Here is a 22,035-nt window from a genome sequence, read left to right as displayed (position 1 = left end):
ATTACTCCAGCCCTCCAAGGAGGCCTGCAGTGTGCATGCCAGAGATGCACACAATGAGTTGTCCTACCAGCTGGGCCGGTCAGCTCTCCCAGACTGTTCTGGTGGTTAGCACCTGTGCTTCTTCCTCCTGAGCACTTCTGGGTGCTACGCGGTGTGGAGGAGGGAGCTGGAGGTGCTGTGCTGGAGCATTGGCCAGAGGGAAGAGCAAAAGAACGTGGGAGGAAGAAGTGGTAGAGTGGGAGAGGGCAGTCATATCTGCGAAGGCTAGGGATATCGTGGCCGGGATGTTGTTGAGGAAGAGAACCCAAATCCAAAGGAGGCCAAGCCTCACCGATGGTGTTACCTGTGGGATGACTTACTTAATTCAGGTACCCTCTTGTCTGTCACCATATCCACAGGTATTTTAACAAAGAAGCATCACTTTGAGATGAAAGACTGGAACTGAAGGGAAAAAGACGCAAGTTCTGGTCTTTAGATAATACATGTGAACTTGACAAACTGATTATAAAGTCTGTGTCTCAAATTCTTTATCTCTGAGAGAAGAATAAAAATACATGTGTGTTTCAGAGGGGAGCTGAGATACTTCATCCATTTGGAAATGATTTTTCTCCTTTAGGAGACAGATGCTTTACCTTTTCCATGAAAAGTTGTAAATGTTTCAGAAACAATTAATGAAGCTTCCTGACATCCTCTTGGGTGAGGAAATATGATTGCTGTGGGAAAACTGAGGCAAAAATCTGTCATGTGAATATTTTATTTTAATAGTTAATGAACAGGGAAAAAGAAAGTATTACTGTAAAACACATGAGCAAGATTGTGGAAAACTTTGGCATAGAAAGGTACTGAGATAAATTCTGTCTTGATTGACATCTCTTGAAGGTCAAAGTGTCTACCCAGTGTATAAAACGGGATTAAATTTGGCTCATGGTGTAAATACAATCAGAAGACTTACCTCTTAGTATACTTAATTTCAAAATGCACATACAGCTTAAGGCAAGCCTGCAGAGTAGAAGTAAATACTTTGGAAAGTAACTACATGAAAAGATAAACTTCCTTTAGTTTCACATCAGTGGTAGTACCATTACTTTTTACATGAAAACCTCAACTTTTTTTTGGTAAACAGTACCTAATCCCCAGATAGCACACCTCTTCAGCCGATGGCAAAAGAACTCGATCAAAATACACCACACTGTCTCAGGGCGTTTGTGTTGTGTACAATTAGTATTTCCTATTTCAGGATTTCGAAATCTGGACACAGAGAAATTAAGTAGGCCACACAGCAAATGAAGTGGCAATTGAGGAAGTTAAAACAGATGCCCTGACCTTTTTCCTCACTGTTTAAACCAGAAGATCCGTAGTCCTTGGAAGCACGCACGTGTCCTTACAGGTCAAGCTGATTTTTGTTCTTGCAGGCTGTGTGTTACCTCAAATGATCCAATTGCTCTGACTCTCTCATCCCAAGACCCAGGTCATGAAATCAGTAATCCTAGGTAGTGTCACTCTCCACTAGGACAAGCCTCCCTGTTTTTTTATCTCTAATAGATTTTAGACTGAACACATACCAACCAACATTTAGAACTGCATTTACGTCATGTTACTGGCAGATTATAATTATATGGATAGGTATGTACCATTATGCATTGAATAGGTAACTGTAATATCTGTGGCAATCACTTTCCCCCGTTAGACTTCTGTACCTATATATCAGTTTAGTGTGTAACTACATCTGTTAGTCAAGCATATTATGAAAGACGGAAGGAAAAAAGAGAAGCTTCAGCTGGTAAGAAATGAAAAAATTATGGTGAGAAAAGACAGGACTGCCCATAAGCATCAGATACGTACTGACACTAAATGATTATTTTAGATTTCTGGGGGTTTTTTTAGGATAAGCTTCTCAGAAGTCAGCAATGACTTTATTTTATGTTCATGGAAGTCAACGGGGGGTTTACCCTATACTTAAGATGAAATAGACCAGTACTGCATATTGGGAAAATCTCATCCCTAAATAAATCCAGGTTCATATGAAAAAACCCAAACAAAAAAACGCCCAACAACAACTGAATGACTCATACCTGCCTTTGCTTTTGTGTTCCTGAATCATATAAGGGAAGACAATGAACAGAAATGGGCATTATTTCATATCCAGGGAGAATTGTTGCTTTCCAGCTAGCCTTATTTCAAAATTGCTGAGTTTTTTAATTGTCTTGCAGCCCAGCTCATCTGTGCATCCAGAGGGTTTTCCTCTGGCCTTTTAAAATTTATCAAATTGTTGAATATACTAGACAAGAATGCTTTTCTCTATCTACTTGCTTATGTCATTCCTAACTGGTAGCACAAATAGAAATAAAAAGCTAATTCTGTGAGGTTCTTCGGGGAGAGGAAGGTAGTAGGTGAGGAGAGCACTCTCTAGCCTTCTGAGGTCAGAAATCATAGACTAATTCCCCAGTAGTGTCCAGGTTTTGGACTGCTGGGTTCCTCTCCCTAGGCAAGGGCAATGCTCTCCCATTCTCAAGTTGTCTAGATGCCATCTGTGCCTGATCCCTGATTATGCGGTGGGGTTAGTTATGATACCTAAGAGTTATCCTGGTTTTACTGTATTTCTGTTGTTTAAAGTATGTTAAATGGCCGTAGTTTCCTCTGTCACTCAAAATCTGAATGGTCCCTTATATTGCAGTTGAGGGGAAATTGGCTTACGGGTGGTGGTCATGACAGAAAATTGAGAACTGCCCGCTTCTATTATGGCCATATTGGAGTCTGGATTCTCAAATAACTGTATCTAAAGCAGGCTTAAGATGGAGGAGATCTGGCTACCAACTGGTGTTTACTCATAAGAAATACACATTTGCATTCTTTGTATTTCCGAATTGTAAATCAGGAGGGACAGTCCTCACTCTTCCATGCTTATTCTCAGCATGATGTGTGTGGTGAAGAACACACTGAAAGAAAGCATTAAGACTAGGATAACATCAAAGAAAATGCTTCAATTTTTATTCTTCCTTCCATGTTGGAGTAATTAGAACAGAATGAAACACCAGCTAGCTTGAAAATAAAAGCAAATGTGTATGTGTAGACTATGGCAGTTTATTCTCGAAAATCAAAGTAAATTCTTCCCTCCCCCAAACCAGAGCTCTAATGACATAATGCTCTAATAACGTGATCCTCTACCTTGCTTTCTTTGACGTACTTTCTCAAATTCACTGGCCAGTCTATACGATTGCTTTGAGATTTTTGGTGTCCTGTGTCACTTGGTTGACTTTCAGAGCTATAACGGGTAACTCTGCTGGACCTAGTATCTGCTGATACTACATTGTGCTTGGCACAGACTGTAAAGGTTTGTTACTTTATTGCACCAACCCTCTCACTAGGCTTTGAAATAAAAAGTTCAAACACATCCCCACTGACCACCATGTGGTGGTGACTATAGGCAAATGGGAAGCAGGAACTTTTCAGGCAGAAGAAGTCTAAGTAGACAACCTCAGTCTGTGCCCTCCTTTGAATGAGAAGTTATATGGCACAGTATCCTTGTTATCCAAAAAAAAAAAAAAGTGTCTAATCCTTTTTTTAGGTTGTTGTTCATAGCTTTGTGCTTTATTTTATTTTACAATGGCTGGACCCTGTATGACAACATCCTGTCCAGCAGGCAAACATTGCTGCAGAACACAGTCCTAAGCTCCATCAAACCATTCCCACAGGGCTGCCTCCCCGCCTCAGGACACACCAAGACAGTCGCAACATTGAATTTCATTCAGCTGGAACTGCGGGATGCTTTTACTATTTGACAAAAATAAATCCAGAGAGTAACTAAATGAGTTCCCAAGTAGCAGTCAAGGTAAAACGTGTGTGCGTGAAAGGGGCATAAGAGTCAAATCCCAGGTACGTAATGTGGAAGCCAATTGTAATGTAATTGTTTTCTCAACTTTATGAGGCAAAGTGGACTGCTAGTTGAAGCAGGCATTGTGCTACTGAATTCCTCTCTAGTCTTGGGCAAGTTAGTGATTCTGCTTGAGTTTTGTTAGCTGAAAAGAGTGGTACAGGTTTCTGTTGTAAACAGCTTGTGAGAATCGTTGATGTATTAGGGGACCGAGCACATTGATCTGAGTAATACGTTTGTCTGAATAGTGCATCAGTATTTGGTACATTGTTATTAACACCTTTGTGCACTCTACTCCTTTTCTTTCTCAAAGGCAATGTGCACGCATACAAATAAACCTACATTTTCAACTTCTATTTCAGTGCATGCACATGGGGACAGAAGAGAGACATCCAGTTGTACAAATCTACTAAATGTGTCCTCCGCTATTTGTGGCAAAATTAGTTTTTTGGACCCTACTGATTAGAATAAGACACACAGTTATTACTGAGGATATCAGCTGTAGGAACGAAACACTCTCTCAGCTTTATACCACATATCCCATTCTTTTGTCAGCTTACATTATAAATAAATAACAAAGCAATTTGACACATGCCCATTGATTAAAAATAAAAGTTGTCAGAGTGAGAGGAGAAAGACAAAAATATGAATTATTAATAACAATATTAAGCAATGCAAAAAAGATGCTTAACATGCAGGAAAGTCCCTCAAAAGTCACTTAGTGAAGGGGAAAGAAAGGACAGCCGTGAAGACCTTCCTTCCACTACTACTTTGTGCCCTTTTCCTTGCTACTTGGGCGGGGTGATCACGTGAAAGAGAAGGACGATTCTGTTAATTTATGTAATCTTGTTTACCTCATCTCTGGTATTCCTAACACGCACTACCTGCAAACATGGAGACATCGTGTAGGGAATGGAGGCAGTTTAAAGCGACCACATTGCGTTGTGATTGGGATTGGCCATTTTACATTTTTGAGCAATTTTCCTGGCAGTGGGGTTTGAATGACCAATTGACAACACTGACACATCAATTAGAGAAGCTAAGCTAATTTGTACTCTTTCTAAATTTCATATACCGCACATACCTGTGATTTAGTATGCAGATATTAAGGCGTGCAAAAATGCTAGTAGTAGTTTGTGTTCTGTGTACTTTGTGATGCTCCAATTGATAAAACATAAACAGTACCCTAGTAGCTGGCATAATTATGCGTTTCTTTTCCCACCTTCTGTCGCTTATTTTGGTTGCAACTATTTAAATGCTCTCATTTATCAGACCAGTTTGAATGGCTGTTGGGTATATTGACCATCCTGGCAATCCTTAATTTTCCATCTGTGAAGATCAGATTTCTTTTCTCACTGAAGAGGAAAGGAAGAAAAAGAATACTTGCAAAGAGCAAGAGAGGCAACTGCACAACTTCCACAAAAGCTGTAGAAACCCCCTCGGTGACAGTTCCATTTACTGAAGAATGCTCTTGCTCTAAAGCGGGTACGGTGTGTGTTGTCACAACAGAGATAATCGGAAAGCTTTCCTGGTAGGGTAGCACCAAAGGTCTGATTGTGGTTAAAGTGATGGTGTCTCTAGAGAAGCATCCTATATTAGACTTCCTCATGGCCAGTCTGAACATTGTATTACTTGTAGCTGGAAAGATGACATCATCTTAATAAAAAAAAAGACTGCAGGAGCAGTGAGGCTCCTACCCTGTGCTTATGATGTTAATGTTTTGAATTAACAAACTGTTAATGAATTCACAACATGATCTCCCAATTATTGTGCTTTAATTCTGGAAAGCTCCTTTTTATGCATCTTTGGATCAAGTAAGGGCTAAGCACTTGTAGCTTTTATGGATTTCATTAGGTGCTAGAAATGCTCAGAGCTTCTGAAAACGAAGGTCAAAGGATCTTCTTGCTGGAATTTAGTCACGTGTGGTGCAGGTACCTTAATCCTCATTTGGACTCCCTTTGCAGTCAGATGAAGAATATTAGGCACTTAGAGGTGTCATTCAGCCTGTCACAAGGAAAGGCACTTGAAATAGACCCTCATATAAGGGCTCTTGTTTGTTCACAGACTGTAAGGGAAGTCTGGATGAATACTGTAACCAGTTTAAAAGTTATCTGCGGTTCTTCTCTGCATCGTGCCTCAAGCTGAATAACTAAATTAGGGAGTTGTCCTAGAAATGTTAGTCTTTGCTTTTCTGTTTCTATGTGTAAAATGGAAGCACTATGCTGTTTTGCAGATTAAGAGAAGATGAATGTCTCTTACTTGGTATAATGAGGAGACTTCTTACTAGCTCCTAAATGTTTTGCATTTACATTTTATGACCTCTTTTTAGTTTCACATATACTATGAGTAAAGATTAGTATTGAGTGGATACGTCTGTTAGTCTCAGCATGGGTACCTCACGCTATTGCTAAATTTGGCTGTATGTGAAATTATTGGTCTCTCCTAATCATAGAATCATAGAGTGTGTTGGGCTGGAAGGGACCTTTAAAGGTCATCTAGTCCAAACCCCCTGTCAGTAAGCAGGGACATCTTGAACTGGATCAGGTTGCTCAGAGCCTCATCCAGCCTGGCCTTGAATGTCTCCAGGGATGGGGCCTCCACCACCTCTCTGGGCAACCTGTGCCAGTGTCATTGTAAAGAACTTCTTCCTAATGTCTAATCTAAACCTACCCTGCTCTAGTTTAAAGCCATTACCCCTCGTCCTATTGCTACATGCCCTTGCAATTAAATATTAATTGGTGTAGCCTGACTCCCCTTAGTACTTCTAATCTGCTACATCTGATCCTCAGGGTTTTGGTGAACATTAATTTGTGCATTAAAAGACTGAACAGAAGATAATTTCATTGGTTTGAAAAAGTTACACAAACCAATAGTTGCTTGACAGAGCCCAAGCACAGAACAAACTGAGTGAAACGGAATGGCAGGACTGAGTTGATGGAGAGGGAAACAGCTGCCCTTTCTCACATGTACCCCCAGCACTATAAGGTAAAGTCAGATAAAGACGTATAAAAAGGTCCTAGCATATTATGCCACTTTCTGTTGGGACTTGAAGACAATCATTTAATAAATTTAGTCTGCTGGCGTCATATGTTGCCTTATTCTAAAATCTTATACAAATGTCTGCAAGGAAATCTTTAGATATTCAAAGAATGTCCTTTGAAAAGGAGATTCTTAAGAAAGTGCATAGACTTTAAGATTCACCGAGGAGGGTTAAGAGAACCTTTGATACGGAATTTTTAAAATCTGGGAGAAAGCACTTTAATAATACTGTTATAGTACTTTTCATCAGTCTTACTGCACCCATGTGCAGTATTTCAGCTCTGTAAACTGAAGCATATTTATGTTAAATGATTTGCCCAATATCTTATCATGGGTAAGTGGCAGGCTAGAAATGGAACCCAGGAGTCCTAATTTGATTTCTTGTTGAATTCAGAGAGAGTATACTGCCTCGAAAAGAAAAACACTCAAGAATTCAGCAGTAGCACTCTGCATGAGGAGTCTCCCATTTCAATAAATGTGTGGTTATAATACGTCTGTGCTCCACTGACCGAGGTCCCTGAGGTTGCTTTCAATCCAAACCCATGTCTCCTTTGTGGATGCACATTGCGCTACCAAATCTTTCAGTGCTGTAAACCAAAAGTCTTGTTCTTAATGGACATATTGGGGAAAATACAGCCAGTGAAAAGTACCACCACTGCCAGTGAAAAACGCAAGTATGGGTGAAATAAAAAGAAACTGTACAGTCATAAGAATATAGGCTGCAGTTTGAATGCTTCTGCCAGTGTTGGGCTTCTTTTTTTAGAGTAGTGAAGATGAGACAGAAGATGATATTATTTATCTTAAAACCCCTGTCTAATAGTATTTACCATCTCTCTGAGTTCTTGAATAAATATGGATAAGTCTCTGTGTTTTTAAATTCATATTTTGAAATTTGACAACGCACTGGGTGAGCTTTACGGGGACGTATTTCTGTTTTTTGAGAGAAGTCTCTTCACATCAGCTTGTCTTCCCAGTAGTTTTCACAGTGCATGAAGACAGAAGGTGAGAAAAAGTGCAAATAGTACCTTTCTGCAGCATCTGGGCAAACATTTGAAATCGGTGGGTTAAGTGTGTTAGCTGGTATAAGAGACTGCCGTAGACTATGGATCTAGTCTGGAAAATCCGATCTCATAATCTTGAAAGGAAAATTCAAGAGTCGGGGAAATGCAGTTCAACATGATTTGTTCAGACAGGACTTTTGTGAATTCCTGTCAGGATTGAGCTCAGTGCATTTATAAAACGTTCTTTCTTAGAAATCCAAATTTTCCATCAGTTGAAGGAAATTTTGCGTGTCTTACAGCCAGTTTAGTTTGCAGAGACAGAGTATGAATTTCCTCAGCCAAGACATGGAGGACATAAAGTGGAGTTTTGTGAGCAGAGTTTTTCATTAATATCTTATTTTGTGTTTGGCCAGAAACAGAAAGAATTTGATTTTCTTACATTTGTGCTGAGGATAAGAATGTTTGAAAGCAGTGAGTAGGTGGAAAGTACACAGGCACTGTCTGTACAATAAGGGCTCAAACAAAGTATTACCGTGTGAGATGCTGTAGGATGTACCTCCTGGCCTTCAGCTGCTTTTCCCAAAAGACAGGTACCTCAGAAGTGGTAAGTCGTATCCCCGAGCCATGTCCAGATGTTAAGCCCTGCGGCTTTCCTGAATGCACTTGAAAGCTATGTTTAAGCAAATGCCTTGAGCCCTAACCCCCAAACTTTACGTACTTGTAACCACATCTAGCATATGATTTATTGATGCTAATCCTACCATATTAGTACTTTAGGAGAAATCCTTTTATAGCAGTTATAAGAGATAATTTCTGACTCTGTTAAAATGACGTATCATATAAAGAAGGGAGGCCAGATCTAGACCAGTTGATTTCATTAATGCTGATTTGATTACATCAGCAATCCTCTGGCAATTTAGATGAGGCCATAGGCCAAGATTTTTATCTATAAATGCTCATTCTTATTGTACCATATACCAGGGGTGTGATGAGCAGTTAAGAATAATTAGCATACAGTTTTAACTGTTCATATATCTGACACGGTATAAAATCCCCCTCAGCACATTTGCTGAGGGGTATGAATATGACTTGAATTTCCAGATTGCCATGTAGTCACAGAATCATAGAATGGTTAGAGTTGGAAGGGACCTTAAAGATCATGTAGTTCCAACCCCCCTGCCACGGGCAGGGACACCTCCCACTAGACCAGTTTGCTCTAAGCACCATCCAGCCTGGCCTTGAACACTTCCAGGGATGGGACCTCCACAACTTCTCTGGGTGACCTGTTCCAGTGTCTCACCACCCTCACAGTAAAGAATTTCTTCCTGATATCTGATCTAGATGTACCCTCTTTCAGTTTAAAACCGTTACTCCCCATCCTTCCTGTAGGCCTCCTTCAGGTACTGGAAGGCCACTATAAGGTCTACCTGGAGCCTTCTCTTCTCCAGGCTGAACAGCCCGAGCTCTCTCAGCCTGTCCTCATAGCAGAGGTGCTCCAGCCCTCTCATCAGTCTGGTCCACTGAGTCCTTTTTTTGAAGATGTAATTCTTATTAGAAGCAACACTGTGAAGGCTGAACCTTTTTCTTCCATTTCATGTACTGATATCATGTACTATTTTCTAGCATGAAAATAAGAATAATGTCTTTTACAAACTCTCTTCTTAGCCCTTATTCCAGCAAATCTCCCATTGACTTCCGTAAGTATTTTACCTATGTAGAAACCAAATCAAAAGTTAGTGAAGTATTTTAGGATTTTGTGCTATATTTAGAGGGACTTGAAAAGATAGATATATTTGGTGGTGATATCTGAGGAGCTTTTGAATATTGCCAGTCCTATTTAAACTTTTTCCAGAAAGCAAACTATAGATGCTTTCAACAGAAACCTGTATTTTGTTAACAATCAGCGCGGAAGAGTTTAGTTTCATGAAACTTCACCTGTAACCAAACTTGGAGAATAGAAATTGGCAAGATCACTTTATTTTATTCTCCAATTTGTTAATCTTCCACATTGGGCAGTCTCATCTGTTGCCTGTAAGCGTGGCACAGAAGAGAGAGACTGTAAACCTCCCTGATGATCACGCAGGGGAATAAGATACAGTTATCCTGGCATATTTGGTGTTAATTTAGAAAATTGTAAGTTGTGCTTTTTCTTTTTTTCGTTTTTGATGTTTCTGTTTTTCCTATGCTCTGCCTTGATAAAGGCAAATTTTATGACCTCTGCTTACTCTGACAAATTTATTTGTATTGTGCTCAAGACTTGGTAATTTGGGGAAGCCACTGTCACTCAGTTTTATTACTTGATGATTTGACTTCTGGTTAAGACTTGGAATAGGAGATAGGAAGAGTGAGAATCTAGCTATCGTCCAGGGTTATTGAGTGAACTCCAGCCAACTATTTCCAATGCAGAGGTGGCGGTAGCATTGATTAATTCATGATCACAAAGTGCTTTGGGCTCCTGGGATAAAAAGCAGAATAGAAGTTCAACATATTATTAAGGCAAGAATGCTTAACATACTTAGTATACAATGTTAAATATCATTTGAGGATGGGTACATTACAAGACTGTGAGTGAGTCAACTGAAAGTAATTATGGTTATGTCTTTAATTGAGAAAAACAGATTCTTAATCAGTGCATCACTGTTTCAGCCCTCATGATAACTTCCTGGTTAGGTTTATGGATCAATTTAGTTCATCTGACTAACATATGGCCTAGGAACTGGGTGCTGACAGCATCTTCTGAGTTTGGGGAACATATGCAGTCACTTTTGGTGTTGATGGCTGGGAATTTCTCTTCCTTTCTTAGCTGGACTTATCCAAGCTTTCAGCTGCGATTTAATTTTAAAAAGCAACATCATGCTTCAAAGCATGTGTTTTCCCCTTTTCCAGGTGGTTGGTGGAAGAAATTTGTAGTTCTTCAGGAATTCTGTAAAACATAAAATTAATTTTGGTTGTATTTACAGTGTGACAAATCTCACACCGGTTTATATTAATATGAAATCTGCCACTGTGTCCCCCAAGCCAGGATTTGGGATTTTAGGGTCTGTTCCTATGTAGTAGGAAGCACTTGTTGCTTGACCGCTTTGTGAAATCACGGATATGTTACAATATACAGCTTTTCTCCAGAGCAACAAAAAAGACAAGGCTCTTTTTGTGGAATTTCAGTGTTTACACGTGATGCGAAAACCAGAGGGATGTGCACGCCTAGATTAATGTTTTACTTTGCTGGCAGTGGTTGCAGTGTTACTGAAAGTGTCATAATATCTGATATTTTTCTTAAAAGATTATACTCTTGAAGTAAACAGATAATGTCAAGATTTTTGGGTTTTGTTTGTAAAATAAGTTTCTAGTCCTTGTGATTGGAGGGAAGACACTGAATTTATGATCAAAGCTATAATACAGAGACTCAGAAATGAGAAAAAAAAATAAATATAAAGGCTGGTACTTATTAGATTGGTTAATAATATTTTAAAAACATGTTAGAATTTTCAGAGGAAAAATGGGGAAAAACGGTGAAAGGCAGGAGGGAAACAGCATGAGATAAGGATCAGCAGTAGTTCATTTACATTTTGTTTTCAGTTTGGTCTGAGGAGTAGTTTAGTGGTCTGAATGCCAGCTTTGAAATCCCTATGCAAGTTGAATCTATCTACAGTATCAGCACGAGGACTAGGAATAAAATTCTCACCTTCACACCTCTACGAAGAAGTATAGCAGTGAGATTTTATTGCATATTTTCCTAGCCATTTAAACAAAGATTACTGAAACTTTTCTGTCTTTTATTACTTATCTGTATCTTTATTAGTTGACCAAGAAATGCACTATTCATCATTCATCTGTACAACGTTTCTGTGCCTCTGCCTGTTTGCTTGGCTAGATTTCCTCTTCTCTCTTCACTTATAAGTATTTGGGCAGTGAAAGTACTTATTAAAACAAATTTCCAAGGTATTTTGTGTTATTCTGCTGATTTAACTCCTTAAATTAAGATCATATGTGTTAGTAGAAGGTATGTGCCCCTTCAGACACTAGTCATTAGGATTGCTTTAGGAGTTACTGAGTGGAATTGTAAGTTCTTTATTGTATGGGAATCAGACTGCATGATACTAAGGGTCTTCTATGTCTCTGAGAGCTGTGAAATAGTTTTCAAGACTTAAAATGAATGGTTATGAATAATTTGGGTTTTTTCTCTGTAAATTCCATTACAAAAATAACAATAACAATAAAATTGCAAATAAAGTAGTTTGCTTGCCTAGGGAATTGTTTAGTTCGTTATTTGGATTGTAGTACTACCCCAGTCCCCAAACAGAATTAGGGTCTGTTTGTAGTAAATGTTTGAGTAGAAATTAAGAGATTGCCGCTGCTTTAGATCTTCATAATCTATATCAGAGATTCATACAAATGAGAGGAGACATTTCTGTAGACAAAATGTCAAAGGACGTTTTGGAGATTTTCCTGCCATAGAGATGGGCCAAGCTATTCCAAATTACATGTGAATCATGCAGAATGCAGCAGGCACAGCACTGTGTGTTCTGTGGAGGAAACAAAACAGTGTTATGTTGTCCCTTTTTTTTTTTTTTTTAAAGCTAAAAATTTTCAAGGACTCTGTTGAATATTGACTTCCAGAGAGAATACTTTTGATTTTCAGCTGAGAGTTTTCCACAAGAATTCCTAACGTTTTCAGTAAAAGTATTTGTCTTGCAAAAACTCTATTCAACTGCAAATAATTTTTTATTGAAATTTTCACAAATACATTTCTTTTTTTATCAGTCTTTTTTGGGGAAAAAGTTGGAACCTAGTAATAGTGGCCTGTGGCTCACTGGTTTTTGTAACTGCCATTGCTTGAAAATGTAATGAAAGGAACCTAAAAATGTATATGACTTCCTAAGGGCAAATACCAAGTCACCCTTGACACACTTCAGGGAAGTTGGAATTCTTACTGGTGTATTCCCCCAAGAATCTAACCAGAAACAGCGTTATCTGTGCCAAATTTTAGGTAGAAAGTATCAGTGGAATTTGAAGTCAGATCCTAACGCTGTTTTGCTGATGGCAGGAAGAAATAGTGTTTTTCTTTCTGTTTCCTAAACATGATGACTACTTACAGAAGAAAGTAAAAAGAGATATCCATTGCTTTTCCCTGCCTTGTTTCCACTTGTAGATAATCTCCTCCAGTAAGTAAATCAGGGCAGGTGCCAGGAGTGCTGTTTCCCCAGCCAGCAGCATAAGGAAACTGTCTGGCTGTACCGAGCACATTTTCCCAGGTCTGTGTTTATTAAAGTTGTGAGGAGAAGCAGGAGCAGTGAAAGCATTTTGGAAACTTTTAAAGAAAAAAAAAAAAAGAAAAATTAAAAAAAAAAGCATCAGCTGGCATTTAGTATTAGGGATTTTATACAATGCTGACACAAAACCAAAATCTTAAGACTCTTTTCATCCGGTAAATCTTAGGAGCTCCTTGAAAGCTTGAAACTTGATTTGCTACACCATTTTAGAGCAGCTGTAAAGCTACCGTCCTTTAAATTTGTGTTGTTCTGTTTCCCAAGCTCAGGTGAATTATTTCGGACCCTGAAGAATAAAGGTAAAGCTACAGAGAAAAGCGTGAGTCTGTCCTATAGATGCAACGCAGGTTAGGATGGGCACAGTTAGATGTTAACAAGTCTGAAATAGAAATCTTCATACTGCCACAGAAAGACAAAGGACACTGTAATATTTAAATCAATCTGAATTTCCTCCAGCTAAAAATAAAATAAAGGAAATGGTTCAACTTGGCAAATACGTCTTGACCTCATGCTATTTTTACAAGTCAGACAGATGTGCAGCCACCGATAAGCTGGTACCCAGGACGAGCTATCAAATCAGAAATCTGTGGACTCACTCTTCAAATCCCAGCACTAATCGCAATGATAAAGAGCTACCTTTCGATTAATCCTGCCCTGGACTTTAGACGAAAGATACTGCAGTTTAATTACTGAGTGAAATCCACTTTGTCTGATCTGCCAGTCTGCACTGTAATGTCATAATATAATCAGCTTCACCCCTGTCTGAAGCTCTAGGGCTGTGAAGTCCAAGGACTTGTTTGATTGGAAGAAATAAAACGATGTTCAAACAACCACCAGCCACAGTGCTGTAATTACCAAAATCTTGTTTGCATCTGTCTGTCGTTTTCACCATTGGTTTTTTTATGACACGAAGAGGCAAGGAGAGATCATGGTGGATAAGGACAGCAACCTGACGGGTGACAAATAAGATGTGGGAGGGTTTGCTTGTAGAAAATAATCATTGTAAAATATTCAAGCTAATTAAACTGGGTCTCTTTCTTACATATTTCCCATCGGCTTCAGTGACACATGCCGGTTCAAGCAAAACCAGCCATCGGTACTGTCATCTCATAATTAAAACCTTAACTGATTTGGGAGTGTCCCCACCAGAGGTTCCAGTGCAGGGATAGAGTCATGTGAGTGTGAGAAATCATATTTCTACCCATGTGAGAGAGGCAGCGGGGCTGCCACAGTGTGAGATGTTCCCTCCCAGCCCCTCTTGGGAGATGTTAGCTACGATTTGGAGGGAGTATTTCTTCAGACAAAGGAAGAGCCTGTGTCTTACTGATACTCATTACTGTCATGGTTTAACCCCAGCTGGCAGCTAGGACCACGTAGCTGCTCGCACAGTTCTCCCTCTTCCCCCAGAATGGCAGGAGAAGAGGGAGAAAAGGAGGGGAAAGGGAAAGGAAAAAAACCTTGTGGGCTGAGATAAAGACAGTTTAATAGAACAGTAACAAAAAAGGAAAATAACAATAATATTTGTAATAATGTCAGAAGTCACTCTCGCCACCTGGTTAGCTGGTACCTTCCTGAGCAGTGATCACAGATCTCTCGCCCCTAGCCAATCCCATTTCTATACTGAGCACGTCATCTGTGGTATGGAATATTCTGTTGGCCATTCCATTGTTCTGTCTATGCTTCTTCTCAGCTTCTGCGGGAAGCTGAAATGAGTCCTTGAAAGGTATAAACATTACCTAGCAACAATTAAAACAACACACATTATCACAGCAATCACTAGAAAGAAAATGAACTCTTTCCCAGCTGGAACCAGGACAATTACTTAACATGTCTTGCACAGGTGTATGGCTCAGTTCCCACAGCTTTGTGGGAACTCGTTGCAATGAGTCCCACTGAAAGCAAAGGGAGGATTTAGGATGCTCCTGATCTCTCGGCATCAGGCCTTCTTTCTCCCTAACCTACTTTATTAAGAGTGAAACCAGGGAGTGTCGGCAGCAATTTCTTTTCAATGTACCATGGAGAGTTTTATTCTGGAGAAGTGCATTACCTTTTCCAGGCTCGTTTCACAGAGCTCACTGTATACCAGTGACTTCCTGTCACCGCTGACTGCAGCTGGACCGAATCATTAAACAGAGGTGAGAAGATCCAGATTTTCTAATACATGCTTTGTTTGGATATTTTTCTGGACATGCCAGGGAGGTTGTGGTAATGGTATGGGAAGAAGAATACCTGAAAAAGCCCTGAAAACTGTTTTGCTCTCATATTATTTCTAGGCATAGATGCTAATGACCAGAAAAGGAAATAGGTTTTATCTAGCTGCAGCTTTTAGGAAGGGCATTCCATCCTGTGCTAGCTGCGTGAATTCTAGTTGAATTTGCTGACATCTTTTCAATCCTTAGGCTTTCTTCCCCCAGCCATCCCAAAATCCTGATTTATCTCACCTTACTTTCTCATCATTTAATGTTCTCTGCTTTTCCTTTTGCATCTTTTATGTCTTTTGACTCTTGCCAGCCAGATCTTCCTTTTTCTTCTTCTCACATGAAGTATTTTGTACAACCCATACCATTTGAGTTGCACTTTTGACTCTCTATTCCAGCCTTCTGGCATGGAGATCTTGTACTGTCACTCTTCTCCCAGCTCCTCTCCCCTAAAAGCAGTTGAAATTTCCATCTCTGTCCATCCATTTTTATAGAATGAGCTGGTAGACTATCATAGTGAATCACAACCACAGTTTGATGATCCTTGTGCTGCTTCTTCCTCAAAGGGTGGGTTTGTTCAGCACCTATGACTAAAGAGGCCAAGCACAGGGTAAGACAAATGCTTTCAGGTATCCTGGAGTTATAGCCTGTGGGTAGATTTCTGTGCAAAGACCAGTTCTCTTCTGTATTTCAAAATCAGAGCAATGTCTTGTGGCAGAGACTGGGGATGAGGAAGAATATCAGACAGCAGTTGTTAGCAGTATGTGTCTGTGCCTTAAACTTGCAATACATTTACTTTCTTCCTCTTCCTTTTGTACCCTGTAGCTGACAGCGGTGCCTAGCATTGCCTGTCAGCAGGGATGGCATGCAGGGTGTTTTGCAATGGAAATCTGGCTTTAAACCTAACTGGGTTTGTCACTAGTGTTTTAACTTCTGAATGGTATTTAAACATTACAGTCTGCAGACTCAGTTCCAGCAGGATCTATCCAGAGGAGGCTGTCTAGAGAATCTCCTCTGAACCAGCTTTGACCAGCAGCGATGGCCCTAACGCTTTATTTGTACAGTACTTTACTTTTGCCCTCAGTCTAATCCTTTGCCTTAGAAACAGAAATGTCAGAAGGAAGATGTGCACAGCTTCTTTTAAATCCCAAGAGAGTATTTTTCAGCATGAAAGAGTCTATCTAGTTACATGGCCTAGCTAAACCAGTCTGCTGCACTGATGATCTTGCTTCCCAGGGGAAAAATATCAGGGGAACCTGAACAATAGTTGTATGACCAGTTATTACAGAAATGATTTCTTTTCCAAATGTGAGGGTAATGGAGGGCATAGGGTAGCATATAATCGCCCTTAAAAAGAAAGGAAGAAATTAGCGTATACTGATCAGAATAAATTGTGTTCCGTTGCAACAGGAAAAGGATATATGCAGGTGGAGTACAGGTTTAGTGTGGGAAAGCCTTGTTACAATGTCCAGTGACGTGAAGTTCCCAACTTTCTAAAGACCTCAATTCGTACTCGGGTTTTTTGGTATGCTTACAAACATGAAGACAGGTCGTTGTTAGTGTAATGGCTGTCACATGCTTTGATGTGTGAAGTTTTGTGTCCATGATGCTATACTGCAGCCCACTTAAAACTTCAGGGCTTTCTGCATAGATGTGGCACAGGGTCTGAGAGTAGCTTAGGACCACCACCTCATTATTGGGAATGCCATAGGAACTTGTCGGAAGGCCTGACTCAAAGTGTTCATGGTTGTACACATTGTTTTAGCCTCTTGCTCTGGAGAAAGGAGTTACCCTTCTCTGTCTCACTCAGTGATACTTGTAGGTCCCAGTTGCCTTAAAACAGATGCCGTGACATCTTCTAAGAAACTATGCTGCTGCTAGCCATAGTACTGTGTGAGCTAATGATTTTTGCTGTGCAGAATCAAAGCAGCAATGATCTGTAGTTAGAGGAAGGAGCACTGATAGGAGGAGACTATAGGAGAAAGAGGAGGAGCAAGCAGAGGATAGGAGAGGAAGAGTGGTAAGCTGAAATCCCATCCTTTGTAGCCCATGATGTTGTCCTTGCTGGTCCTTCTTTTTTTATTCCTTAGCCCCCATACCGCTTGCTCACTCGTAGTCTTGTGCCCATGATCACATAAACCCCACAGTTTGGACTGAACTCCACATGCACATGGCTCAGAAGATCATGTTTGCAAATGCATTGGTTTCAGCTTCCCAAATTAAAGTCCAGTAACTGAGACATCTTTTACTAATTCGAGGGCAGGTTTTTCCTGGATTAATGAAAGCAGAATTTAATTTAGGTAGGTGACTAACTCAGGAGGAAAAAAAAAAAAGCAATGGAATTAAATAATACAAAGTGTTATCAACACAGTCCTAGGCCCCACATGGCATAAACAAAATCTATCGGAAGTGGATACTTGTATAGATCAGGAGCAGTTCACTCAGATGCACAAATCAGAAGATTCAGGAGAATCAGGAGCAAGAGCTGAATCTCTCAAGTCTGCTCCTTGGATGTGCAAGTTACAGGGAAGTAACTCATTTTCTAACTGAAAAATGCATCATGGTGCTGTTGCATTAATTTTAGAGCTGGTCAGAACACTGTTGACAAGGTGTAATTTCATCATAATATTCCCTTTTCTCTTTAGCACAAAGACTTTGATGAAGAGAACTTTCTGGTCACTTGCAGTGACAGAGAGAGTGAAAACCTCGGGTTTTTAGGTCTGAAGGCATTTGGCCAGCGTATTATTTTTTAGAATGTTCAAACCCTGTTATTTCTGTCCCAATGAAGGAAGCAAGATTCTCATCCACTAGCCAGCTCTAATTAAAATTACCCCCTCCCTAGCAACGAGCCTGATGGCAGTTTACTCTACTTTTTGTCTAAGCACATCACCGTGCGCTGGGGAGAGGCACTGTGCTGAGAATCCCAAGGAAGGAGAAGAGAAGCCAAGTCCTCTGCTCAACACAGAGAAGGCAGATCACACCCCACAGCTGCACAGGCTGACTCCTCATCCATTCACTAATGAGCGCCCTGCTGATGGGCCGTGGCCATGGATCAGCTCACCTTAGTATTCATAAGAGGGCAGGGCTATGTTTGTATTGCTTGCGGCCATGATTACCCCACTCTTTAAATAGAGATTGAATTGAAGCCCCCAAGATTCTGCAAGTGGCAGAGGAGGGTTAATATTTTTGGTCTCTGGTCCTCCTGATGCTGCTAACAATGTTTTAAGGGCAGAAGGCAACTGCTAATTGTGATGTAACTTGAATGATTTCATCGCCTTACTCCTCTAACCCAACTGGGACATTCATCAACTCTCTGGTCACCGTTGACCTGGGATGCCAGCAGTCTGGCAATGTTGAATAGCAGCTTAGACAACCTGGAGTTGGTTTATCCACTCTAGTCCATTTCTGTAGACGTTTTTCTTACCCAGTTACATGCAGAATATAGTCATGCTTAGAATTGTGTGGAGACTTCTGATTTTGTTGTGTTTTATAATTGTTTTTTTCACACAGTTAAACTATATCATGTCAAGGGTGAGGAGAAACCTCATTTTAACATCTTGTTGCCAATCCCCTAAGCTGCACATTTTTCCCTAAGCCCGCTGCACTCGTAAATCATAGAATACCCTTTTTGGCATAGTTATCAGTTGTAGAATCTTTCTCCCCTTTAGCATAAAGAGTAGTTGAGAAACCAGGCGGGCAGCTTACTTGACTGTCAGAGCCTCTATTGAATTCATCCACAGGTCTAAAGAGATCAAAATTGTTTGAATTGACCCTTTCTGTTGCCAGCGTGAAGAGAAATCCCTTAAGCTTTTTGCTTTCTCGTCATGTACAGTCTCCCTTTGTCAGTTCAGGTCCAAGGTCCCTGTTTTCATTTTTCTTAGGGATAGCAGTAGCTCTAGCAATATCTGTCTTTATAAAGCCTGCAGTGAGAGAGCAAGAGACTGAGCAGGAGGGTGTGGGGAGAAGGGTAAAATATACTAGGTGAGTATCTGACCCTTCAGTACCTTACACTGTCTCTGAAAACCACAGCCTTATCAAGAATCACAGTTGTGGCTTCTGTGGCAAAGGATGACAACAAAAGCAACTTTGCCCACCACAGTTATTATTCAGATTTGAGGCCTGGGTTTTAAAACAAATGCATTTGGAGTAGAGATGTGGAAAGGAGGAGAAACACAAGTGTTGCTTATTGGGGGCCCTGCAGACAGAAAATTATTGTGTTTCTAACGCTATTGATTTTTTGCTGCAGCTGATATTTCAATCTGGGTGCAGCATGTCTGAGAGTCTACGCACACTGTCAAGAAGAAATATGATAGTGTCTTAAAAGATTAATAATATCGCTGGTCCTCAGGAGGCCTGTCTTAATTCACTGGCCTGTTCCTTGGCATGTACTGTAATTTATCTAGTCTGATTTGAATAGCAAATGGCAATCGGCTGCCATTAGGGAAATAGGCATCAGTCTTATTGATCCAGGATGGGCTGGATTTTATTTAAGGAGAGCTGCAAAATGTTATTAACTTCCGGATGAGAGGCTGGAGGTGGAGAATTTTTTGCAGTGCTCCAAGGGGGGTGAATTGCACTGAATCTTAAAAGTCCTGAAATAGTAAGAGGAAGGACCGGGGGTGGGGGGGAGGGGGTGTCAACTGCTACCACTTTGTTTCCAAAGGCACCAGTTATTTCCAGCACAACTGGTCTTTTTCCTGGGCTCTCTGTACGACTATGCCAATGATGTACTCAATTGTCTTTGGGTGAAGGCAAGGGTACTTTGCATGTGGGGAGAAGAACAGGTGGTGGTTGATCTTCCTACTGATTCAGATAAAGCTGGAGTTGACTCCACTGTGATGCAGGAATTGTTAGTTCTCCAGTCCCCCTCACTATGCTTAACAGGAACTATACAATTTAACCTGCAGGCATCACGGGGAGTACGTAGTCCTTGCTGATGCTCCGCTTTATGTGTGTTTGGAACTGCCACCAGTGCTTCCTGAGGGGAGTGGCTGATATGGCCAGAAGGGGAGTAACACAGCATTGGTTGTAAAGGTCCTGTCCTGGTTCCTTGTTCCTATCAGTTCTCATCAGAAGTCACTGTGAAGAATAAAAACAGTCTTTGGACAATCCTTAGGTGCTACAAATCCAGCTTTCTTTCAGTGGGCAACGTTGTTAAATATTATGCTGAGCTATGGATGTGAGGAAGACTGGTGCAGTTCCAGTCTCTGCTAACAGAGAAAAGAAATCTTACGGCAGTGTTTGGAGTCTGAAAACTAATGCCTGCTTAATAAAACTAAACATAAAGAAGTAAAATTACATCAAATACCTTGGGAAATTTCCAGTCTCATGACATACCGCTCTGGAATAACCTCCTCAGGTAAGAGGTGAGAGCTCAGCTATTTGGCACTCTTTAAAGTTAGGGTCGCTAGAACATCAGCAAAAAAATACTGTAAGGAATACACCACCTCAGGTGGGAGGATGGAGTAAATGATTAAATACCATAGGTCTTTCCAGCTTTAATCATTGTAATTCTTTGATACATCAGACTTTCCCAGCAGGAATCACTAGAAAGAAAGATCCAGGCATGCTGTCTATTAAAAAGCTTATAGATACTTCATTCCAGCAGGAGACACTGTAAGGAACAGTGGAAGAGTGTTGTACATAGGGGACTTCAAAGTCCCACTCTCACTGGGAAGCCTGCTTTTCAGGGAGCGGTGCAGGAATGGTGGCTCTGGGGAGCTCACAGCCCGTCCCGCGCCAGGCTGCCTGCAGGAGACACTGGGAGGACTGGTCGGGGATTGCTCTTTCAGGAGGTGGGAAGCATGTCGCGGAGAAAGGGATGGGGAAGGGAGGGTGCTTGCAGCTGGTCAGTGTTAGGTCAGTGTTAGCTTTTTACCTTTGGGAAGCTTCTTTAGGCTTACAAGAGCATCTTACCTATGTCTTTTTCCAACAGCATTCAGAGAAAAAGCTGTGGGAACATTTCAGAGAAGTAGCTTCTCGTTTCTTGCATTTCTTTGCTTTTGCACCTAAAATGTGGGGATAGAGAATAAAGTGCTACAGGAAATGGCCATGCACAAAAGCAATAAAATAAATTGAAACTGACTTTGGGGTTTTTTTGAGCAGCGGTAATTGCTATACATTGTGATGTTTGCATAAGAAATTAGTTAATGTGTAGGAGAACGACATGTGATACATTTTATTTGCCTGATGACTGTAGTCTCTGAGTGAATGACTTATTAAGGTTAATAAAAAAAAAAATTTGCTTGTGACTTGTAATAATATAATTGCTAGAATTTAACGTCCCCGTATGCATAGTTGCCTAAAGGGGGGAAACTAAATTACACATACGTTCTAATGACCGACTGGCTATGCTTTTATTTATTTCTTAATAGCGGTTTGAGAACAAACAATGTGTTTTAAATTGTTGGTCTGTCTGTCTTTCTGCCTGCCTGGGCAGGAACGTTATGGCTTTCTTAATTCTCCTGTGTGATTTATCATCCCCAATTCATTGTTTTGCATAACTCTGCTCAAAATGAAGAAATGTCATTATTTTGCAGTGAAAAAGTTGTCATTTGCATAATGCCTGCCATTAATTATTGTGAGACTAATGCAGTTGTTGATATTTTTAGGGCACAGTGGTACATCCTGCACCTTGTATAATGTCATTCTGAAAACAT

General features: G+C 40.4%; 1 protein-coding gene across 24 annotated transcripts in view; it reads left to right on the top strand.

Annotated features, from left to right (window-relative positions):
* Window positions 1-22,035, top strand: part of ZBTB20 (zinc finger and BTB domain containing 20) — a 487,506-nt gene that overhangs the window by 201,985 nt on the left and 263,486 nt on the right. The window contains exon 6 of one of the 24 annotated variants that reach the window (XM_054213903.1): window positions 3,693-3,873. The exons of the other annotated variants lie outside the window; for them this stretch is intronic. The gene's annotated coding sequence lies outside the window, so the exon portion shown is untranslated. The remainder of the gene's footprint in view (window positions 1-3,692; window positions 3,874-22,035) is intronic. 24 annotated transcript variants of the gene reach the window in all.

The sequence above is a fragment of the Rissa tridactyla genome, chromosome 1 (assembly GCF_028500815.1).
Source record: "Rissa tridactyla isolate bRisTri1 chromosome 1, bRisTri1.patW.cur.20221130, whole genome shotgun sequence".
Classification (NCBI taxonomy): Eukaryota; Metazoa; Chordata; class Aves; order Charadriiformes; family Laridae; genus Rissa; species Rissa tridactyla.
The sequence above is the reverse complement of the archived record's forward strand: the minus strand, read 5'-3'. Positions and strand labels throughout refer to the sequence as shown.